Source organism: Bombina bombina, chromosome 12 (genome assembly GCF_027579735.1).
Source record: "Bombina bombina isolate aBomBom1 chromosome 12, aBomBom1.pri, whole genome shotgun sequence".
Classification (NCBI taxonomy): domain Eukaryota; kingdom Metazoa; phylum Chordata; class Amphibia; order Anura; family Bombinatoridae; genus Bombina; species Bombina bombina.
Genome location: NC_069510.1, coordinates 7,042,127 through 7,063,570, shown reverse-complemented (window position 1 = coordinate 7,063,570; position 21,444 = coordinate 7,042,127).

The following is a 21,444-nucleotide window of genomic DNA, read 5'->3' as shown; positions in this document are numbered from 1 at the left end:
AGCAATAGTAGAAAGTACTTCTCAGCCAATGAGCATGAGTAGAAAGTATCTCTCAGCCAATGAGCAATAGCAGAAAGTACTTCTCAGCCAATAAGTAATAGTAGAAAGTATCTCTCAGCCAATGAGCAATAGCAGAAAGTACTTCTCAGCCAATAAGTAATAGTAGAAAGTATCTCTCAGCCATTGAGCAATAGTAGAAAATACCTCTCAGCCAAAGATCATTAGTAGAAAGTATCTCTCAGCCAATGAACATTAGTAGAAAGTATCTTTCAGTCAATGAGCAATAGTAGAAAATACCTCTCAGCCAAAGAGCATTAGTAGAAAGTATCTCTCAGCCAATGAACATTAGTAGAAAGTATCTTTCAGTCAATGAGCAATAGTAGAAAATACTTCTCAGCCAATGAGTGATAGTAGAAAGTATCTCTCAGCCAATGAGCAGAGGTTCCTGCACACACAATAAGGCCTAGATTGCACTTATTATATGAAAAGGCGACAAAATAAATAATGAAAGTATTTTGCAGAGTTATTTCATTAAGCATAACTAAACAATTTATATGACACATCCTAAGTTGTTTACTGTCCCTATAAAACTACCACTGTGAAACTATGACCTGAAGCAAAAGTAACTGAAAAGGTGCTAAACAGAAAGGAAAATATATGTGACTGTGTACAGCTAAAAAGAGAAAGAGACTTTGGGGCATATTTATCAAGCTGCATTTATCAATGTGCAGCTACTTTGTATCATGTCCGCTCGCACATTGGTAAATATACCCCTATGGGGCCGAATTATCAAGCTCTGAATGGAGCTTGATGCCCCTGTTTCCGCTCGAGCCTTCACACTCGCAGGAAACAGCAGTTATGAAGCAGCGGTTTTAAGACCGCTGCTCCTTAACTGCTCCGCCTGCTCTGAGGCTGTGGACATCAATCCGCACGATCCTATACCATTGGGCTGATTGACACCCCCTGCAAGCGGCCGATTGGCCACAAATCTGCAGGGGGCGGCATTGAACTGCTTGTGCAATGATAAATGCCGACAGCGTATGCTGTGGGCATTTATCGATGTGCGGCGGACATGATACCCTACATCGTATCATGTCCGCTCGCATTTTCATAAATCGGCCCCTAAGAAGGAAAGAGAGATGTGGGAGAGTATGAAATGTTCTGAGAAGATTAATATTCCTGATCACCTTTGTTATTAGCCCTCCTAGAAAAGAAGATGTAAATCATTATGTATTGCAGTAAATAGAAAGTTATGTAGGACTCATAGGAACATAGTTCTACCTTCTTCCATTCTCACGTGTTTTATCGGAGCATTATTTGCTTTCAGGTGCTTCTATGTTTGTCACAGTCCTGGAGATGCTTGTTGGTGCATCATAAGAAGCTGTGTCTAGTTCCTGCTATGTATTCACTGCTCTGCACTGGGGGGAGGTAAAGCCTAGGGGCTGAAATAGTTTGTTTTACATTTCCTAAGTTAGCGTTTTGTGATAAATGTCAGCTCACATCCTCCACTGCCTTTAGAAGTGCTAATTCCACATCTGGAGATACACAGCTGCCCGCGTCAGGCCCAGCGCTTGCAGAGTGACTGTGGGCGCCAATCTCCTCTCTGTCTGTGAGTTAACATTACACAGCACACACCACATTGAGTTAATTGCATAGCACTGGGTATAAAATAAATGTAATTATATTGTACTCTGCTGGGGAAGGTCTCTAAACACCCTCTGCTGGCTAGAAGAATTTACATTCCAAAGGCAGAGATGTATCATTTCCTCAGAGCCTGTATTTATCAGTAAGATATCTCTGGGCTTCTTTAAAATGTCCAGCAATGCAAACTAGCATACAAGGACATTAAAGCTGTAAGTATGCTATGGCTGTACAGTTCCAGCATACTATTGAAACTCAGTTTACAATATAAATGAGATAGAAAAGGTTTATTTTGTCTTTACTCATAGAGTGGCAGCTTGTGCGCATGTAGGTGGCAGTCTTTAGAACTAGTTATATGTAGCGGAATGTCAAAGGTGCCAGTAAAGATGCAAACTCATTACTTATAATGAAGCTGAACTCAAAACTTGTAGCTGATACAAGAAGCAGAATAAAATATTTATAAACTGTTAAAAAGTAACGTACATATGTAGTGCACTAGTGTATAATGTAATGTATATATGTAGTGCACTAGTGTATAATGTAATGTATATATGTAGTGCACTAGTGTATAATGTAATGTATATATGTAGTGTACTAGTGTATAATGTATATATGTAGTGCACTAGTGTATCATGTAATGTATATATGTAGTGCACTAGTGTATAATGTAATGTATATATGTAGTGCACTAGTGTATAATATAATGTATATATGTAGTGCACTAGTGTATAATGTAATGTATATATGTAGTGCACTAGTGTATAATGTAATGTATATATGTAGTGCACTAGTGTATAATATAATGTATATATGTAGTGCACTAGTGTATAATGTAATGTATATATGTAGTGCACTAGTGTATAATGTAATGTATATATGTAGTGCACTAGTGTATCATGTAATGTATATATGTAGTGCACTAGTGTATAATGTAATGTATATATGTAGTGCACTAGTGTATAATATAATGTATATATGTAGTGCACTAGTGTATAATGTAATGTATATATGTAGTGCACTAGTGTATAATATAATGTATATATGTAGTGCACAAGTGTATAATGTAATGTATATATGTAGTTCACTAGTGTATAATATAATGTGTATATATATGTAGTGCACTAGTGTATAATATAATGTATATATGTAGTGCACAAGTGTATAATGTAATGTATATATGTAGTTCACTAGTGTATAATATAATGTGTATATATATGTAGTGCACTAGTGTATAATATAATGTATATATGTAGTGCACTAGTGTATAATGTAATGTATATATGTAGTGCACTGGTGTATAATGTAATGTATATATGTAGTGCACTAGTGTATAATGTAATGTATATATGTAGTGCACTGGTGTATAATGTAATGTATATATGTAGTGCACTGGTGTATAATGTAATGTATATATGTAGTGCACTAGTGTATAATGTAATGTATATATGTAGTGCACTAGTGTATAATATAATGTATATATGTAGTGCACTAGTGTATAATATAATGTATATATGTAGTGCACTGGTGTATAATGTAATGTATATATGTAGTGCACTAGTGTATAATGTAATGTATATATGTAGTGCACTGGTGTATAATGTAATGTATATATGTAGTGCACTAGTGTATCATGTAATGTATATATGTAGTGCACTAGTGTATAATGTAATGTATATATGTAGTGCACTAGTGTATAATGTAATGTATATATGTAGTGTACTAGTGTATAATGTATATATGTAGTGCACTAGTGTATAATGTAATGTATATATGTAGTGCACTAGTGTATAATGTAATGCATATATGTAGTGCACTAGTGTATAAAGTAATGCATATATGTAGTGCACTAGTGTATAATGTAATGTATATATGTAGTGCACTAGTGTATCATGTAATGTATATATGTAGTGCACTAGTGTATAATGTAATGTATATATGTAGTGCACTAGTGTATAATGTAATGTATATATGTAGTGTACTAGTGTATAATGTATATATGTAGTGCACTAGTGTATAATGTAATGCATATATGTAGTGCACTAGTGTATAAAGTAATGCATATATGTAGTGCACTTGTGTATAATGTAATGTATATATGTAGTGCACTAGTGTATAATGTAATGTATATATGTAGTGTACTAGTGTATAATGTATATATGTAGTGCACTAGTGTATCATGTAATGTATATATGTAGTGCACTAGTGTATAATGTAATGTATATATGTAGTGCACTAGTGTATAATGTAATGTATATATGTAGTGTACTAGTGTATAATGTAATGTATATATGTAGTGCACTGGTGTATAATGTAATGTATATATGTAGTGTACTAGTGTATAATGTAATGTATATATGTAGTGCACTAGTGTATAATATAATATATATGTAGTGCACTAGTGTATCATGTAATGTATATATGTAGTGCACTAGTGTATAATGTAATGTATATATGTAGTGTACTAGTGTATAATGTAATGTATATATGTAGTGCACTAGTGTATAATGTAATGTATATATGTAGTGCACTAGTGTATAATGTAATGTATATATGTAGTGCACTAGTGTATAATGTAATGTATATATGTAGTGCACTAGTGTATAATATAATATATATGTAGTGCACTAGTGTATCATGTAATGTATATATGTAGTGCACTAGTGTATAATGTAATGCATATATGTAGTGCACTAGTGTATAATGTAATGTATATATGTAGTGCACTAGTGTATAATGTAATGTATATATGTAGTGCACTAGTGTATAATGTACTGTATATATGTAGTGCACTGGTGTATAATGTAATGTATATATGTAGTGCACTAGTGTATAATGTAATGTATATATGTAGTGCACTGGTGTATAATGTAATGTATATATGTAGTGCACTAGTGTATAATATAATGTATATATGTAGTGCACTAGTGTATAATGTAATGTATATATGTAGTGCACTAGTGTATCATGTAATGTATATATGTAGTGCACTAGTGTATAATGTAATGCATATATGTAGTGCACTGGTATATAATGTAATGTATATATGTAGTGCACTAGTGTATCATGTAATGTATATATGTAGTGCACTAGTGTATAAAGTAATGCATATATGTAGTGCACTAGTGTATAATGTAATGCATATATGTAGTGCACTAGTGTATAATGTAATGTATATATGTAGTGCACTAGTGTATAATGTAATGCATATATGTAGTGCACTGGTATATAATGTAATGTATATATGTAGTGCACTAGTGTATAATGTATATATGTAGTGCACTGGTATATAATGTAATGTATATATGTAGTGCACTAGTGTATAATGTAATGTATATATGTAGTGCACTGGTATATAATGTAATGTATATATGTAGTGCACTAGTGTATAATATAATGTATATATGTAGTGCACTAGTGTATAATGTAATGTATATATGTAGTGCACTAGTGTATAATGTAATGTATATATGTAGTGCACTAGTGTATAATGTAATGTATATATGTAGTGCACTAGTGTATAATGTAATGTATATATGTAGTTCACTAGTGTATAATATAATGTATATATATATGTAGTGCACTAGTGTATAATATAATGTATATATGTAGTGCACTAGTGTATAATGTAATGTATATATGTAGTGCACTAGTGTATAATATAATGTATATATGTAGTGCACTAGTGTATAATGTAATGTATATATGTAGTGCACTGATGTATAATGTAATGTATATATGTAGTGCACTGGTGTATAATGTAATGTATATATGTAGTGCACTAGTGTATAATGTAATGTATATATGTAGTGCACTAGTGTATAATGTAATGTATATATGTAGTGCACTAGTGTATAATGTAATGTATATAAGTAGTGCACAAGTGTATAATGTAATGTATATATATGGTGCACTAGTGTATAATGTAATGTATATATGTAGTGCACTAGTGTATAATATAATGTATATATGTAGTGCACTAGTGTATAATGTAATGTATATATGTAGTGCACTGGTGTATAATGTAATGTATATATGTAGTGCACTAGTGTATAATGTAATGTATATATGTAGTGCACTAGTGTATAATGTAATGTATATATGTAGTGCACTGGTGTATAATGTAATGTATATATGTAGTGCACTGGTGTATAATGTAATGTATATATGTAGTGCACTGGTGTATAATGTAATGTATATATGTAGTGCACTAGTGTATAATGTAATGTATATATGTAGTGCACTAGTGTATAATATAATGTATATATGTAGTGCACTAGTGTATAATGTAATGTATATATGTAGTGCACTAGTGTATAATGTAATGTATATATGTAGTGCACTAGTGTATAATGTAATGTATATATGTAGTGCACTAGTGTATAATGTAATGTATATATGTAGTGCACTAGTGTATAATGTAATATATATATGTAGTGCACTAGTGTATAATGTAATGCATATATTTAGTGCACTAGTGTATAATGTAATGTATATATGTAGTGCACTAGTGTATAATGTAATATATATATGTAGTGCACTAGTGTATAATGTAATGCATATATGTAGTGCACTAGTGTATAATGTAATGTATATATGTAGTGCACTGGTGTATAATGTAATGTATATATGTAGTGCACTAGTGTATAATGTAATGTATATATGTAGTGCACTAGTGTATAATGTAATGTATATATGTAGTGCACTAGTGTATAATGTAATGTATATATGTAGTGCACTAGTGTATAATGTAATGTATATATGTAGTGCACTGGTATATAATGTAATGTATATATGTAGTGCACTAGTGTATAATATAATGTATATATGTAGTGCACTAGTGTATAATGTAATGTATATATGTAGTGCACTAGTGTATAATGTAATGTATATATGTAGTGCACTAGTGTATAATGTAATGTATATATGTAGTGCACTAGTGTATAATGTAATGTATATATGTAGTGCACTGGTGTATAATGTAATGTATATATGTAGTGCACTAGTGTATAATGTAATGTATATATGTAGTGCACTGGTGTATAATGTAATGTATATATGTAGTGCACTAGTGTATCATGTAATGTATATATGTAGTGCACTAGTGTATAATGTAATGTATATATGTAGTGCACTAGTGTATAATGTAATGTATATATGTAGTGTACTAGTGTATAATGTATATATGTAGTGCACTAGTGTATAATGTAATGTATATATGTAGTGCACTAGTGTATAATGTAATGCATATATGTAGTGCACTAGTGTATAAAGTAATGCATATATGTAGTGCACTAGTGTATAATGTAATGTATATATGTAGTGCACTAGTGTATCATGTAATGTATATATGTAGTGCACTAGTGTATAATGTAATGTATATATGTAGTGCACTAGTGTATAATGTAATGTATATATGTAGTGCACTAGTGTATAATGTAATGTATATATGTAGTGTACTAGTGTATAATGTATATATGTAGTGCACTAGTGTATAATGTAATGTATATATGTAGTGCACTAGTGTATAATGTAATGCATATATGTAGTGCACTAGTGTATAAAGTAATGCATATATGTAGTGCACTTGTGTATAATGTAATGTATATATGTAGTGCACTAGTGTATAATGTAATGTATATATGTAGTGTACTAGTGTATAATGTATATATGTAGTGCACTAGTGTATCATGTAATGTATATATGTAGTGCACTAGTGTATAATGTAATGTATATATGTAGTGCACTAGTGTATAATGTAATGTATATATGTAGTGTACTAGTGTATAATGTAATGTATATATGTAGTGCACTGGTGTATAATGTAATGTATATATGTAGTGTACTAGTGTATAATGTAATGTATATATGTAGTGCACTAGTGTATAATATAATATATATGTAGTGCACTAGTGTATCATGTAATGTATATATGTAGTGCACTAGTGTATAATGTAATGTATATATGTAGTGTACTAGTGTATAATGTAATGTATATATGTAATGCACTAGTGTATAATGTAATGTATATATGTAGTGCACTAGTGTATAATGTAATGTATATATGTAGTGCACTAGTGTATAATGTAATGTATATATGTAGTGCACTAGTGTATAATATAATATATATGTAGTGCACTAGTGTATCATGTAATGTATATATGTAGTGCACTAGTGTATAATGTAATGCATATATGTAGTGCACTAGTGTATAATGTAATGTATATATGTAGTGCACTAGTGTATAATGTAATGTATATATGTAGTGCACTAGTGTATAATGTACTGTATATATGTAGTGCACTGGTGTATAATGTAATGTATATATGTAGTGCACTAGTGTATAATGTAATGTATATATGTAGTGCACTGGTGTATAATGTAATGTATATATGTAGTGCACTAGTGTATAATATAATGTATATATGTAGTGCACTAGTGTATAATGTAATGTATATATGTAGTGCACTAGTGTATCATGTAATGTATATATGTAGTGCACTAGTGTATAATGTAATGCATATATGTAGTGCACTGGTATATAATGTAATGTATATATGTAGTGCACTAGTGTATCATGTAATGTATATATGTAGTGCACTAGTGTATAAAGTAATGCATATATGTAGTGCACTAGTGTATAATGTAATGCATATATGTAGTGCACTAGTGTATAATGTAATGTATAATATGTAGTGCACTAGTGTATAATGTAATGCATATATGTAGTGCACTGGTATATAATGTAATTATATATTGTAGTGCACTAGTGTATAATGTATATATGTAGTGCACTGGTATATAATGTAATGTATATATGTAGTGCACTAGTGTATAATGTAATGTATATATGTAGTGCACTGGTATATAATGTAATGTATATATGTAGTGCACTAGTGTATAATATAATGTATATATGTAGTGCACTAGTGTATAATGTAATGTATATATGTAGTGCACTAGTGTATAATGTAATGTATATATGTAGTGCACTAGTGTATAATGTAATGTATATATGTAGTTCACTAGTGTATAATATAATGTATATATATATGTAGTGCACTAGTGTATAATATAATGTATATATGTAGTGCACTAGTGTATAATGTAATGTATATATGTAGTGCACTAGTGTATAATATAATGTATATATGTAGTGCACTAGTGTATAATGTAATGTATATATGTAGTGCACTGATGTATAATGTAATGTATATATGTAGTGCACTGGTGTATAATGTAATGTATATATGTAGTGCACTAGTGTATAATGTAATGTATATATGTAGTGCACTAGTGTATAATGTAATGTATATATGTAGTGCACTAGTGTATAATGTAATGTATATAAGTAGTGCACAAGTGTATAATGTAATGTATATATATGGTGCACTAGTGTATAATGTAATGTATATATGTAGTGCACTAGTGTATAATATAATGTATATATGTAGTGCACTAGTGTATAATGTAATGTATATATGTAGTGCACTGGTGTATAATGTAATGTATATATGTAGTGCACTAGTGTATAATGTAATGTATATATGTAGTGCACTAGTGTATAATGTAATGTATATATGTAGTGCACTGGTGTATAATGTAATGTATATATGTAGTGCACTGGTGTATAATGTAATGTATATATGTAGTGCACTGGTGTATAATGTAATGTATATATGTAGTGCACTAGTGTATAATGTAATGTATATATGTAGTGCACTAGTGTATAATATAATGTATATATGTAGTGCACTAGTGTATAATGTAATGTATATATGTAGTGCACTAGTGTATAATGTAATGTATATATGTAGTGCACTAGTGTATAATGTAATGTATATATGTAGTGCACTAGTGTATAATGTAATGTATATATGTAGTGCACTAGTGTATAATGTAATATATATATGTAGTGCACTAGTGTATAATGTAATGCATATATTTAGTGCACTAGTGTATAATGTAATGTATATATGTAGTGCACTAGTGTATAATGTAATATATATATGTAGTGCACTAGTGTATAATGTAATGCATATATGTAGTGCACTAGTGTATAATGTAATGTATATATGTAGTGCACTGGTGTATAATGTAATGTATATATGTAGTGCACTAGTGTATAATGTAATGTATATATGTAGTGCACTAGTGTATAATGTAATGTATATATGTAGTGCACTAGTGTATAATGTAATGTATATATGTAGTGCACTAGTGTATAATGTAATGTATATATGTAGTGCACTGGTATATAATGTAATGTATATATGTAGTGCACTAGTGTATAATATAATGTATATATGTAGTGCACTAGTGTATAATGTAATGTATATATGTAGTGCACTAGTGTATAATGTAATGTATATATGTAGTGCACTAGTGTATAATGTAATGTATATATGTAGTTCACTAGTGTATAATATAATGTGTATATATATGTAGTGCACTAGTGTATAATATAATGTATATATGTAGTGCACTAGTGTATAATGTAATGTATATATGTAGTGCACTAGTGTATAATATAATGTATATATGTAGTGCACTAGTGTATAATGTAATGTATATATGTAGTGCACTGGTGTATAATGTAATGTATATATGTAGTGCACTGGTGTATAATGTAATGTATATATGTAGTGCACTAGTGTATAATGTAATGTATATATGTAGTGCACTAGTGTATAATGTAATGTATATATGTAGTGCACTAGTGTATAATGTAATGTATATATGTAGTGCACAAGTGTATAATGTAATGTATATATATGGTGCACTAGTGTATAATGTAATGTATATATGTAGTGCACTAGTGTATAATATAATGTATATATGTAGTGCACTAGTGTATAATGTAATGTATATATGTAGTGCACTGGTGTATAATGTAATGTATATATGTAGTGCACTAGTGTATAATGTAATGTATATATGTAGTGCACTAGTGTATCATGTAATGTATATATGTAGTGCACTAGTGTATAATGTAATGTATATATGTAGTGCACTGGTGTATAATGTAATGTATATATGTAGTGCACTGGTGTATAATGTAATGTATATATGTAGTGCACTAGTGTATAATGTAATGTATATATGTAGTGCACTAGTGTATAATGTAATATATATATATGTAGTGCACTAGTGTATAATATAATGTATATATGTAGTGCACTAGTGTATAATGTAATGTATATATGTAGTGCACTAGTGTATAATGTAATGTATATATGTAGTGCACTAGTGTATAATGTAATGTATATATGTAGTGCACTAGTGTATAATGTAATATATATATGTAGTGCACTAGTGTATAATGTATATATGTAGTGCACTAGTATATGATATAATGTATATATGTAGTGCACTAGTGTATGATATAATGTATATATGTAGTGCACTGGTGTATAATTTAATGTATATATGTAGTGCACTAGTGTATAATATAATGTATATATGTAGTGCACTGGTGTATAATGTAATGTATATATGTAGTGCACTAGTGTATAATGTAATGTATATATGTAGTGCACTGGTGTATAATGTAATGTATATATGTAGTGCACTAGTGTATAATGTAATGTATATATGTAGTGCACTGGTGTATAATATAATGTATATATGTAGTGCACTGGTGTATAATGTAATGTATATATGTAGTGCACTAGTGTATCATGTAATGTATATATGTAGTGCACTAGTGTATAATGTAATGTATATATGTAGTGCACAAGTGTATAATGTAATGTATATATATGGTGCACTAGTGTATAATGTAATGTATATATGTAGTGCACTGGTGTATAATATAATGTATATATGTAGTGCACTAGTGTATAATGTAATGTATATATGTAGTGCACTGGTGTATAATATAATGTATATATGTAGTGCACTAGTGTATAATATAATGTATATATGTAGTGCACTAGTGTATAATGTAATGTATATATGTAGTGCACTGGTGTATAATGTAATGTATATATGTAGTGCACTGGTGTATAATGTAACGTATATATGTAGTGCACTGGTGTATAATGTAATGTATATATGTAGTGCACTAGTGTATAATGTAATGTATATATGTAGTGCACTGGTGTATAATGTAATGTATATATGTAGTGCACTAGTGTATAATGTAATGTATATATGTAGTGCACTGGTGTATAATGTAATGTATATATGTAGTGCACTGGTGTATAATGTAATGTATATATGTAGTGCACTGGTGTATAATGTAATGTATATATGTAGTGCACTGGTGTATAATGTAATGTATATATGTAGTGCACTAGTGTATAATGTAATATATATATGTAGTGCACTAGTGTATAATGTATATATGTAGTGCACTAGTGTATAATGTATATATGTAGTACACTAGTATATGATATAATGTATATATGTAGTGCACTAGTGTATGATATAATGTATATATGTAGTGCACTGGTGTAGAATTTAATGTATATATGTAGTGCACTAGTGTATAATATAATGTATATATGTAGTGCACTGGTGTATAATGTAATGTATATATGTAGTGCACTAGTGTATAATGTAATGTATATATGTAGTGCACTGGTGTATAATGTAATGTATATATGTAGTGCACTAGTGTATAATGTAATGTATATATGTAGTGCACTGGTGTATAATATAATGTATATATGTAGTGCACTGGTGTATAATGTAATGTATATATGTAGTGCACTAGTGTATCATGTAATGTATATATGTAGTGCACTAGTGTATAATGTAATGTATATATGTAGTGCACAAGTGTATAATGTAATGTATATATATGGTGCACTAGTGTATAATGTAATGTATATATGTAGTGCACTGGTGTATAATATAATGTATATATGTAGTGCACTAGTGTATAATGTAATGTATATATGTAGTGCACTGGTGTATAATATAATGTATATATGTAGTGCACTAGTGTATAATATAATGTATATATGTAGTGCACTAGTGTATAATGTAATGTATATATGTAGTGCACTGGTGTATAATGTAATGTATATATTTAGTGCACTAGTGTATAATGTAATGTATATATGTAGTGCACTGGTGTATAATGTAATGTATATATGTAGTGCACTAGTGTATAATGTAATATATATATGTTGTGCACTGGTGTATAATGTAATGTATATATGTAGTGCACTGGTGTATAATGTAATGTATATATGTAGTGCGCTGGTGTATAATGTAATGTATATATGTAGTGCACTGGTGTATAATGTAATGTATATATGTAGTGCACTGGTGTATAATGTAATGTATATATGTAGTGCACTGGTGTATAATGTAATGTATATATGTAGTGCACTAGTGTATAATGTAATGTATATATGTAGTACACTAGTATATGATATAATGTATATATGTAGTGCACTAGTGTATAATGTAATGTATATATGTAGTGCACTGGTGTATAATGTAATGTATATATGTAGTGCACTGGTGTATAATGTAATGTATATATGTAGTGCACTAGTGTATAATGTAATGTATATTTGTAGTGCACTAGTGTATAATGCAGTGATTTTTAACCTTTTTTTTGCCGTGGCACACTTTGTTACATTAAAAAATCCTGTGGCACACCACCATCCCAAAATGTAAAAAAAATCACACATTGTAACCTAGTACAGAATATATATATACACATACACACAAACACACACATACTGTATGTATTGTGCTGTTATGCCATGCCTCCTACAAACTACCCCTGCACTGGGAGTAAAAAACAAGCAAAGTTTAAAAAATATGTCACACTGTTGTCAGACTGCCGTGGCACACCTGAGGATCTCTCATGGCACACTGGTTGAAAAACACTGGTATAATGTATTGTATATATGTAGTGCACTAGTGTATAATGTAATGTATATATGTAGTGCACTAGTGTATAATATAATGTATATATGTAGTGCACTAGTGTATAATGTAATGTATATATGTAGTGCACTAGTGTATAATGTAATGTATATATGTAGTGCACTAGTGTATAATGTAATGTATATATGTAGTGTACTAGTGTATAATGTATATATGTAGTGCACTAGTGTATCATGTAATGTATATATGTAGTGCACTAGTGTATAATGTAATGTATATATGTAGTGCACTAGTGTATAATATAATGTATATATGTAGTGCACTAGTGTATAATGTAATGTATATATGTAGTGCACTAGTGTATAATGTAATGTATATATGTAGTGCACTAGTGTATAATGTAATGTATATATGTAGTGCACTGGTGTATAATATAATGTATATATGTAGTGCACTAGTGTATAATATAATGTATATATGTAGTGCACTAGTGTATAATATAATGTATATATGTAGTGCACTAGTGTATAATATAATGTATATATGTAGTGCACTAGTGTATAATATAATATATATGTAGTGCACTAGTGTATAATGTAATATATATATATGTAGTGCACTAGTGTATAATGTAATGTATATATGTAGTGCACTAGTGTATAATATAATGTATATATGTAGTGCACTAGTGTATAATATAATGTATATATGTAGTGCACTAGTGTATAATATAATGTATATATGTAGTGCACTAGTGTATAATGTAATATATATGTAGTGCACTAGTGTATAATGTAATGTATATATGTAGTGCACTAGTGTATAATGTAATGTATATATGTAGTGCACTGGTGTATAATATAATGTATATATGTAGTGCACTAGTGTATAATATAATGTATATATGTAGTGCACTAGTGTATAATGTAATGTATATATGTAGTGCACTAGTGTATAATGTAATGTATATATGTAGTGCACTAGTGTATAATGTAATATATATATGTAGTGCACTAGTGTATAATGTAATGTATACATGTAGTGCACTAGTGTATAATGTAATGTATATGTAGTGCACTAGTGTATAATATAATGTATATATGTAGTGCACTAGTGTATAATATAATATATATGTAGTGCACTAGTGTATAATATAATGTATATATGTAGTGCACTAGTGTATAATATAATATATATGCAGTGCACTAGTGTATAATGTAATATATATATGTAGTGCACTAGTGTATAATGTAATGTATATATGTAGTGCACTAGTGTATAATGTAATATATATATATGTAGTGCACTAGTGTATAATGTAATGTATATATGTAGTGCACTAGTGTATAATGTAATGTATATATGTAGTGCACTAGTGTATAATGTAATGTATATATGTAGTGCACTAGTGTATAATATAATGTATATATGTAGTGCACTAGTGTATAATATAATGTATATATGTAGTGCACTAGTGTATAATATAATATATATGTAGTGCACTAGTGTATAATGTAATATATATATGTAGTGCACTAGTGTATAATATAATGTATATATGTAGTGCACTAGTGTATAATGTAATGTATATATGTAGTGCGCTAGTGTATAATATAATATAAATATGTAGTGCACTAGTGTATAATGTAATGTATATATGTAGTGCACTAGTGTATAATGTAATGTATATATGTAGTGCACTAGTGTATAATATAATGTATATATGTAGTGCACTAGTGTATAATATAATATATATGTAGTGCACTAGTGTATAATGTAATATATATGTAGTGCACTAGTGTATAATGTAATGTATATATGTAGTGCACTAGTGTATAATATAATGTATATATGTAGTGCACTAGTGTATAATATAATGTCTATATTTAGTGCACTAGTGTATAATATAATATATATGTAGTGCACTAGTGTATAATGTAATATATATATGTAGTGCACTAGTGTATAATGTAATGTATATATGTAGTGCACTAGTGTATAATATAATGTATATATGTAGTGCACTAGTGTATAATGTAATGTATATATGTAGTGCACTAGTGTATAATATAATATATATGTAGTGCACTAGTGTATAATGTAATATATATATGTAGTGCACTAGTGTATAATGTAATGTATATATGTAGTGCACTAGTGTATAATATAATGTATATATGTAGTGCACTAGTGTATAATATAATGTATATATGTAGTGCACTAGTGTATAATGTAATGCATATATGTAGTGCACTAGTGTATAAAGTAATGCATATATGTAGTGCACTAGTGTATAATGTAATGTATATATGTAGTGCACTAGTGTATAATGTAATGTATATATGTAGTGTACTAGTGTATAATGTATATATGTAGTGCACTAGTGTATAATGTAATGTATATATGTAGTGCACTAGTGTATAATGTAATATATATATGTAGTGCACTAGTGTATAATGTAATGTATACATGTAGTGCACTAGTGTATAATGTAATGTATATGTAGTGCACTAGTGTATAATATAATGTATATATGTAGTGCACTAGTGTATAATATAATATATATGTAGTGCACTAGTGTATAATATAATGTATATATGTAGTGCACTAGTGTATAATATAATATATATGCAGTGCACTAGTGTATAATGTAATATATATATGTAGTGCACTAGTGTATAATGTAATGTATATATGTAGTGCACTAGTGTATAATGTAATATATATATATGTAGTGCACTAGTGTATAATGTAATGTATATATGTAGTGCACTAGTGTATAATGTAATGTATATATGTAGTGCACTAGTGTATAATATAATATATATGTAGTGCACTAGTGTATAATGTAATATATATATATGTAGTGCACTAGTGTATAATGTAATGTATATATGTAGTGCACTAGTGTATAATATAATGTATATATGTAGTGCACTAGTGTATAATATAATGTCTATATTTAGTGCACTAGTGTATAATATAATATATATGTAGTGCACTAGTGTATAATGTAATATATATATGTAGTGCACTAGTGTATAATGTAATGTATATATGTAGTGCACTAGTGTATAATATAATGTATATATGTAGTGCACTAGTGTATAATGTAATGTATATATGTAGTGCACTAGTCTATAATGTAATGTATATATGTAGTGCACTAGTGTATAATATAATGTATATATGTAGTGCACTAGTGTATAATATAATGTATATATGTAGTGCACTAGTGTATAATGTAATGCATATATGTAGTGCACTAGTGTATAAAGTAATGCATATATGTAGTGCACTAGTGTATAATGTAATGTATATATGTAGTGCACTAGTGTATAATGTAATGTATATATGTAGTGTACTAGTGTATAATGTATATATGTAGTGCACTAGTGTATAATGTAATGTATATATGTAGTGCACTAGTGTATAATGTAATATATATATGTAGTGCACTAGTGTATAATGTAATGTATACATGTAGTGCACTAGTGTATAATGTAATGTATATGTAGTGCACTAGTGTATAATATAATGTATATATGTAGTGCACTAGTATATAATATAATATATATGTAGTGCACTAGTGTATAATATAATGTATATATGTAGTGCACTAGTGTATAATATAATATATATGCAGTGCACTAGTGTATAATGTAATATATATATGTAGTGCACTAGTGTATAATGTAATGTATATATGTAGTGCACTAGTGTATAATGTAATATATATATATGTAGTGCACTAGTGTATAATGTAATGTATATATGTAGTGCACTAGTGTATAATGTAATGTATATATGTAGTGCACTAGTGTATAATGTAATGTATATATGTAGTGCACTAGTGTATAATATAATGTATATATGTAGTGCACTAGTGTATAATATAATGTATATATGTAGTGCACTAGTGTATAATATAATATATATGTAGTGCACTAGTGTATAATGTAATATATATATGTAGTGCACTAGTGTATAATATAATGTATATATGTAGTGCACTAGTGTATAATGTAATGTATATATGTAGTGCACTAGTGTATAATATAATATAAATATGTAGTGCACTAGTGTATAATGTAATGTATATATGTAGTGCACTAGTGTATAATGTAATGTATATATGTAGTGCACTAGTGTATAATATAATGTATATATGTAGTGCACTAGTGTATAATATAATATATATGTAGTGCACTAGTGTATAATGTAATATATATATGTAGTGCACTAGTGTATAATGTAATGTATATATGTAGTGCACTAGTGTATAATATAATGTATATATGTAGTGCACTAGTGTATAATATAATGTCTATATTTAGTGCACTAGTGTATAATATAATATATATGTAGTGCACTAGTGTATAATGTAATATATATATGTAGTGCACTAGTGTATAATGTAATGTATATATGTAGTGCACTAGTGTATAATATAATGTATATATGTAGTGCACTAGTGTATAATGTAATGTATATATGTAGTGCACTAGTGTATAATATAATATATATGTAGTGCACTAGTGTATAATGTAATATATATATGTAGTGCACTAGTGTATAATGTAATGTATATATGTAGTGCACTAGTGTATAATATAATGTACATATGTAGTGCACTAGTTTATAATATGCATAAGTAGGGCATTAGTGATAATGTAATTTACATAAGTTGGGCATTAGTGATAATGTAATTTACATAAGTAGGGCATTAGTGATAATGTAATGGACATTAGCTAGCAAGCTTGTGTTCACAGGAAGCATTTACAAGAGTGCGCTTCCACAGGCACTTATGGGTGCCTTGTTCTAAGACTGTCACAGACGACATCAGAACCTCACGCAGCGAAGTAGGTAAATAGCGCAGCTATGGGCAGCATTTGTTAATGTATATGATTATATAGATGTATATTTATGTGTTAATATGTCTATATACACATATTAACACATAAATATATATGTATATAATCATATACATATACATATTTACTGAGAACACACAGTTCACATAGCCTGCAATGTAAAGTCCTTTTCAGTGCCGTTTTTTTTTTTCTAACACCCCTCTCCCACCAACTTTACCCTCAAAAACTGCCTAGTGCAGTTATTTTTTATTTTTACTTTTTTTTTACTTTTTTTTCTAATAAAAAACTATAATGGGGCAGTTTTAGAAAATTAAGCCTAGATCGGTTCTCTGGTTAATTTTCGGAGCACTAATTGCTAACGAGCTCGCGGTAACAATAACCAGTCACTTGTTGTGGCTGGTTAATTATTGCAAACCTGCAAACGGGCAAATTTGGTGCGTGATAATTTAGCGCTCCACTTGTAATCCAGCCCTTTTTTATCCTAAAGTGACTCAGCTCTGAAACATAAGAATAAACTGTTCTGCACAATATCTAACAATATGTGTTTTACCTCTGCATCAGAAATAATAACAGTAAAACAAATACAGCCCGGAGCCATTTCTATAGAAATACTTAAGTAGAAATGCCCTGCATATGAAAACAAGAAAAAATGTTTGCAAAACGGTTTTGTTTTAGTCTCATGCAGCGTGGGCTCATTTTCTCTTTTCGTGTTTGTGGTGACACAAAACCTGTAATTTTCATTCTAAAAACATACACTGGGTTATTCCTCAGAGAGGGCATTATCAAACAACCACATTGTTTAACTTCATGTATGTGCGCGTAGAAAATGTTATATCCAGAAGTTGTGCCTGAGTGGTGATTATTGTAGGTTGTCTAACAGTGCCCCTTAGGGTTAAGCAGCCTACACTAGACCCAGGGGCAGAACTGCGCACAATCTCTTACCCTATGGGACAGAAGTTGTTGTGCCTGAGTGGTGATTATTGTAGGTTGTCTAACAGTGCCCCCTAGGGTTAAACTAGACCCAGGGGCAGAACTGTGCGCAATCTCTTACCCTATGGAACAGAAGTTGTTGTGCCTGAGTGGTGATTATTGTAGGTTGTCTAACAGTGCCCCCTAGGGTTACACTAGACCCAGGGTAGAACTGCGCACAATCTCTTACCCTATGGAACAGAAGTTGTTGTGCCTGAGTGGTGATTATTGTAGGTTGTCTAACAGTGCCCCCTAGGGTTACACTAGACCCAGGGGCAGAACTGCGCACAATCTCTTACCCTATGGAACAGAAGTTGTTGTGCCTGAGTGGTGATTATTGTAGGTTGTCTAACAGTGCCCCCTAGGGTTACACTAGACCCAGGGCAGAACTGCGCACAATCTCTTACCCTATGGAACAGAAGTTGTTGTGCCTGAGTGGTGATTATTGTAGGTTGTCTAACAGTGCCCCCTAGGGTTACACTAGACCAAGGGCAGAACTGTGTGCAATCTCTTACCCTATGGAACAGAAGTTGTTGTGCCTGAGTGGTGATTATTGTAGGTTGTCTAACAGTGCCCCCTAGGGTTACACTAGACCCAGGGGCAGAACTGTGCGCAATCTCTTACCCTATGGAACAGAAGTTGTTGTGCCTGAGTGGTGATTATTGTAGGTTGTCTAACAGTGCCCCCTAGGGTTACACTAGACCCAGGGGCAGAACTGTGTGCAATCTCTTACCCTATGGAACAGAAGTTGTTGTGCCTGAGTGGTGATTATTGTAGGTTGTCTAACAGTGCCCACTAGGGTTACACTAGACCCAGGGCAGAACTGCGCACAATCTCTTACCCTATGGGACAGAAGTTGTTGTGCCTGAGTGGTGATTATTGTAGGTTGTCTAACAGTGCCCCCTAGGGTTACACTAGACCCAGGGGCAGAACTGTGTGCAATCTCTTACCCTATGGAACAGAAGTTGTTGTGCCTGAGTGGTGATTATTGTAGGTTGTCTAACAGTGCCCCCTAGGGTTACACTAGACCCAGGGGCAGAACTGTGTGCAATCTCTTACCCTATGGAACAGAAGTTGTTGTGCCTGAGTGGTGATTATTGTAGGTTGTCTAACAGTGCCCCCTAGGGTTACACTAGACCAAGGGGCAGAACTGCGCACAATCTCTTACCCTATGGAACAGAAGTTGTTGTGCCTGAGTGGTGATTATTGTAGGTTGTCTAACAGTGCCCCCTAGGGTTACAATAGACCCAGGGGCAGAACTGCGCACAATCTCTTACCCTATGGAACAGAAGTTGTTGTGCCTGAGTGGTGATTATTGTAGGTTGTCTAACAGTGCCCCCTAGGGTTACACTAGACCCAGGGGCAGAACTGTGTGCAATCTCTTACCCTATGGAACATAAGTTGTTGTGCCTGAGTGGTGATTATTGTAGGTTGTCTAACAGTGCCCCCTAGGGTTACACTAGACCCAGGGGCAGAACTGTGCGCAATCTCTTACCCTATGGAACAGAAGTTGTTGTGCCTGAGTGGTGATTATTGTAGGTTGTCTAACAGTGCCCCCTAGGGTTACACTAGACCCAGGGGCAGAACTGTGCGCAATCTCTTACCCTATGGAACAGAAGTTGTTGTGCCTGAGTGGTGATTATTGTAGGTTGTCTAACAGTGCCCCCTAGGGTTACACTAGACCCAGGGGCAGAACTGTGTGCAATCTGTTACCCTATGGAACAGAAGTTGTTGTGCCTGAGTGGTGATTATTGTAGGTTGTCTAACAGTGCCCCCTAGGGTTACACTAGACCCAGGGCAGAACTGCGCACAATCTCTTACCCTATGGAACAGAAGTTGTTGTGCCTGAGTGGTGATTATTGTAGGTTGTCTAACAGTGCCCCCTAGGGTTACACAAGACCCAGGGGCAGAACTGTGCGCAATCTCTTACCCTATGGAACAGAAGTTGTTGTGCCTGAGTGGTGATTATTGTAGGTTGTCTAACAGTGCCCCCTAGGGTTACACTAGACCCAGGGGCAGAACTGCGCGCAATCCCTTACCCTATGGAACAGAAGTTGTTGTGCCTGAGTGGTGATTATTGTAGGTTGTCTAACAGTGCCCCCTAGGGTTA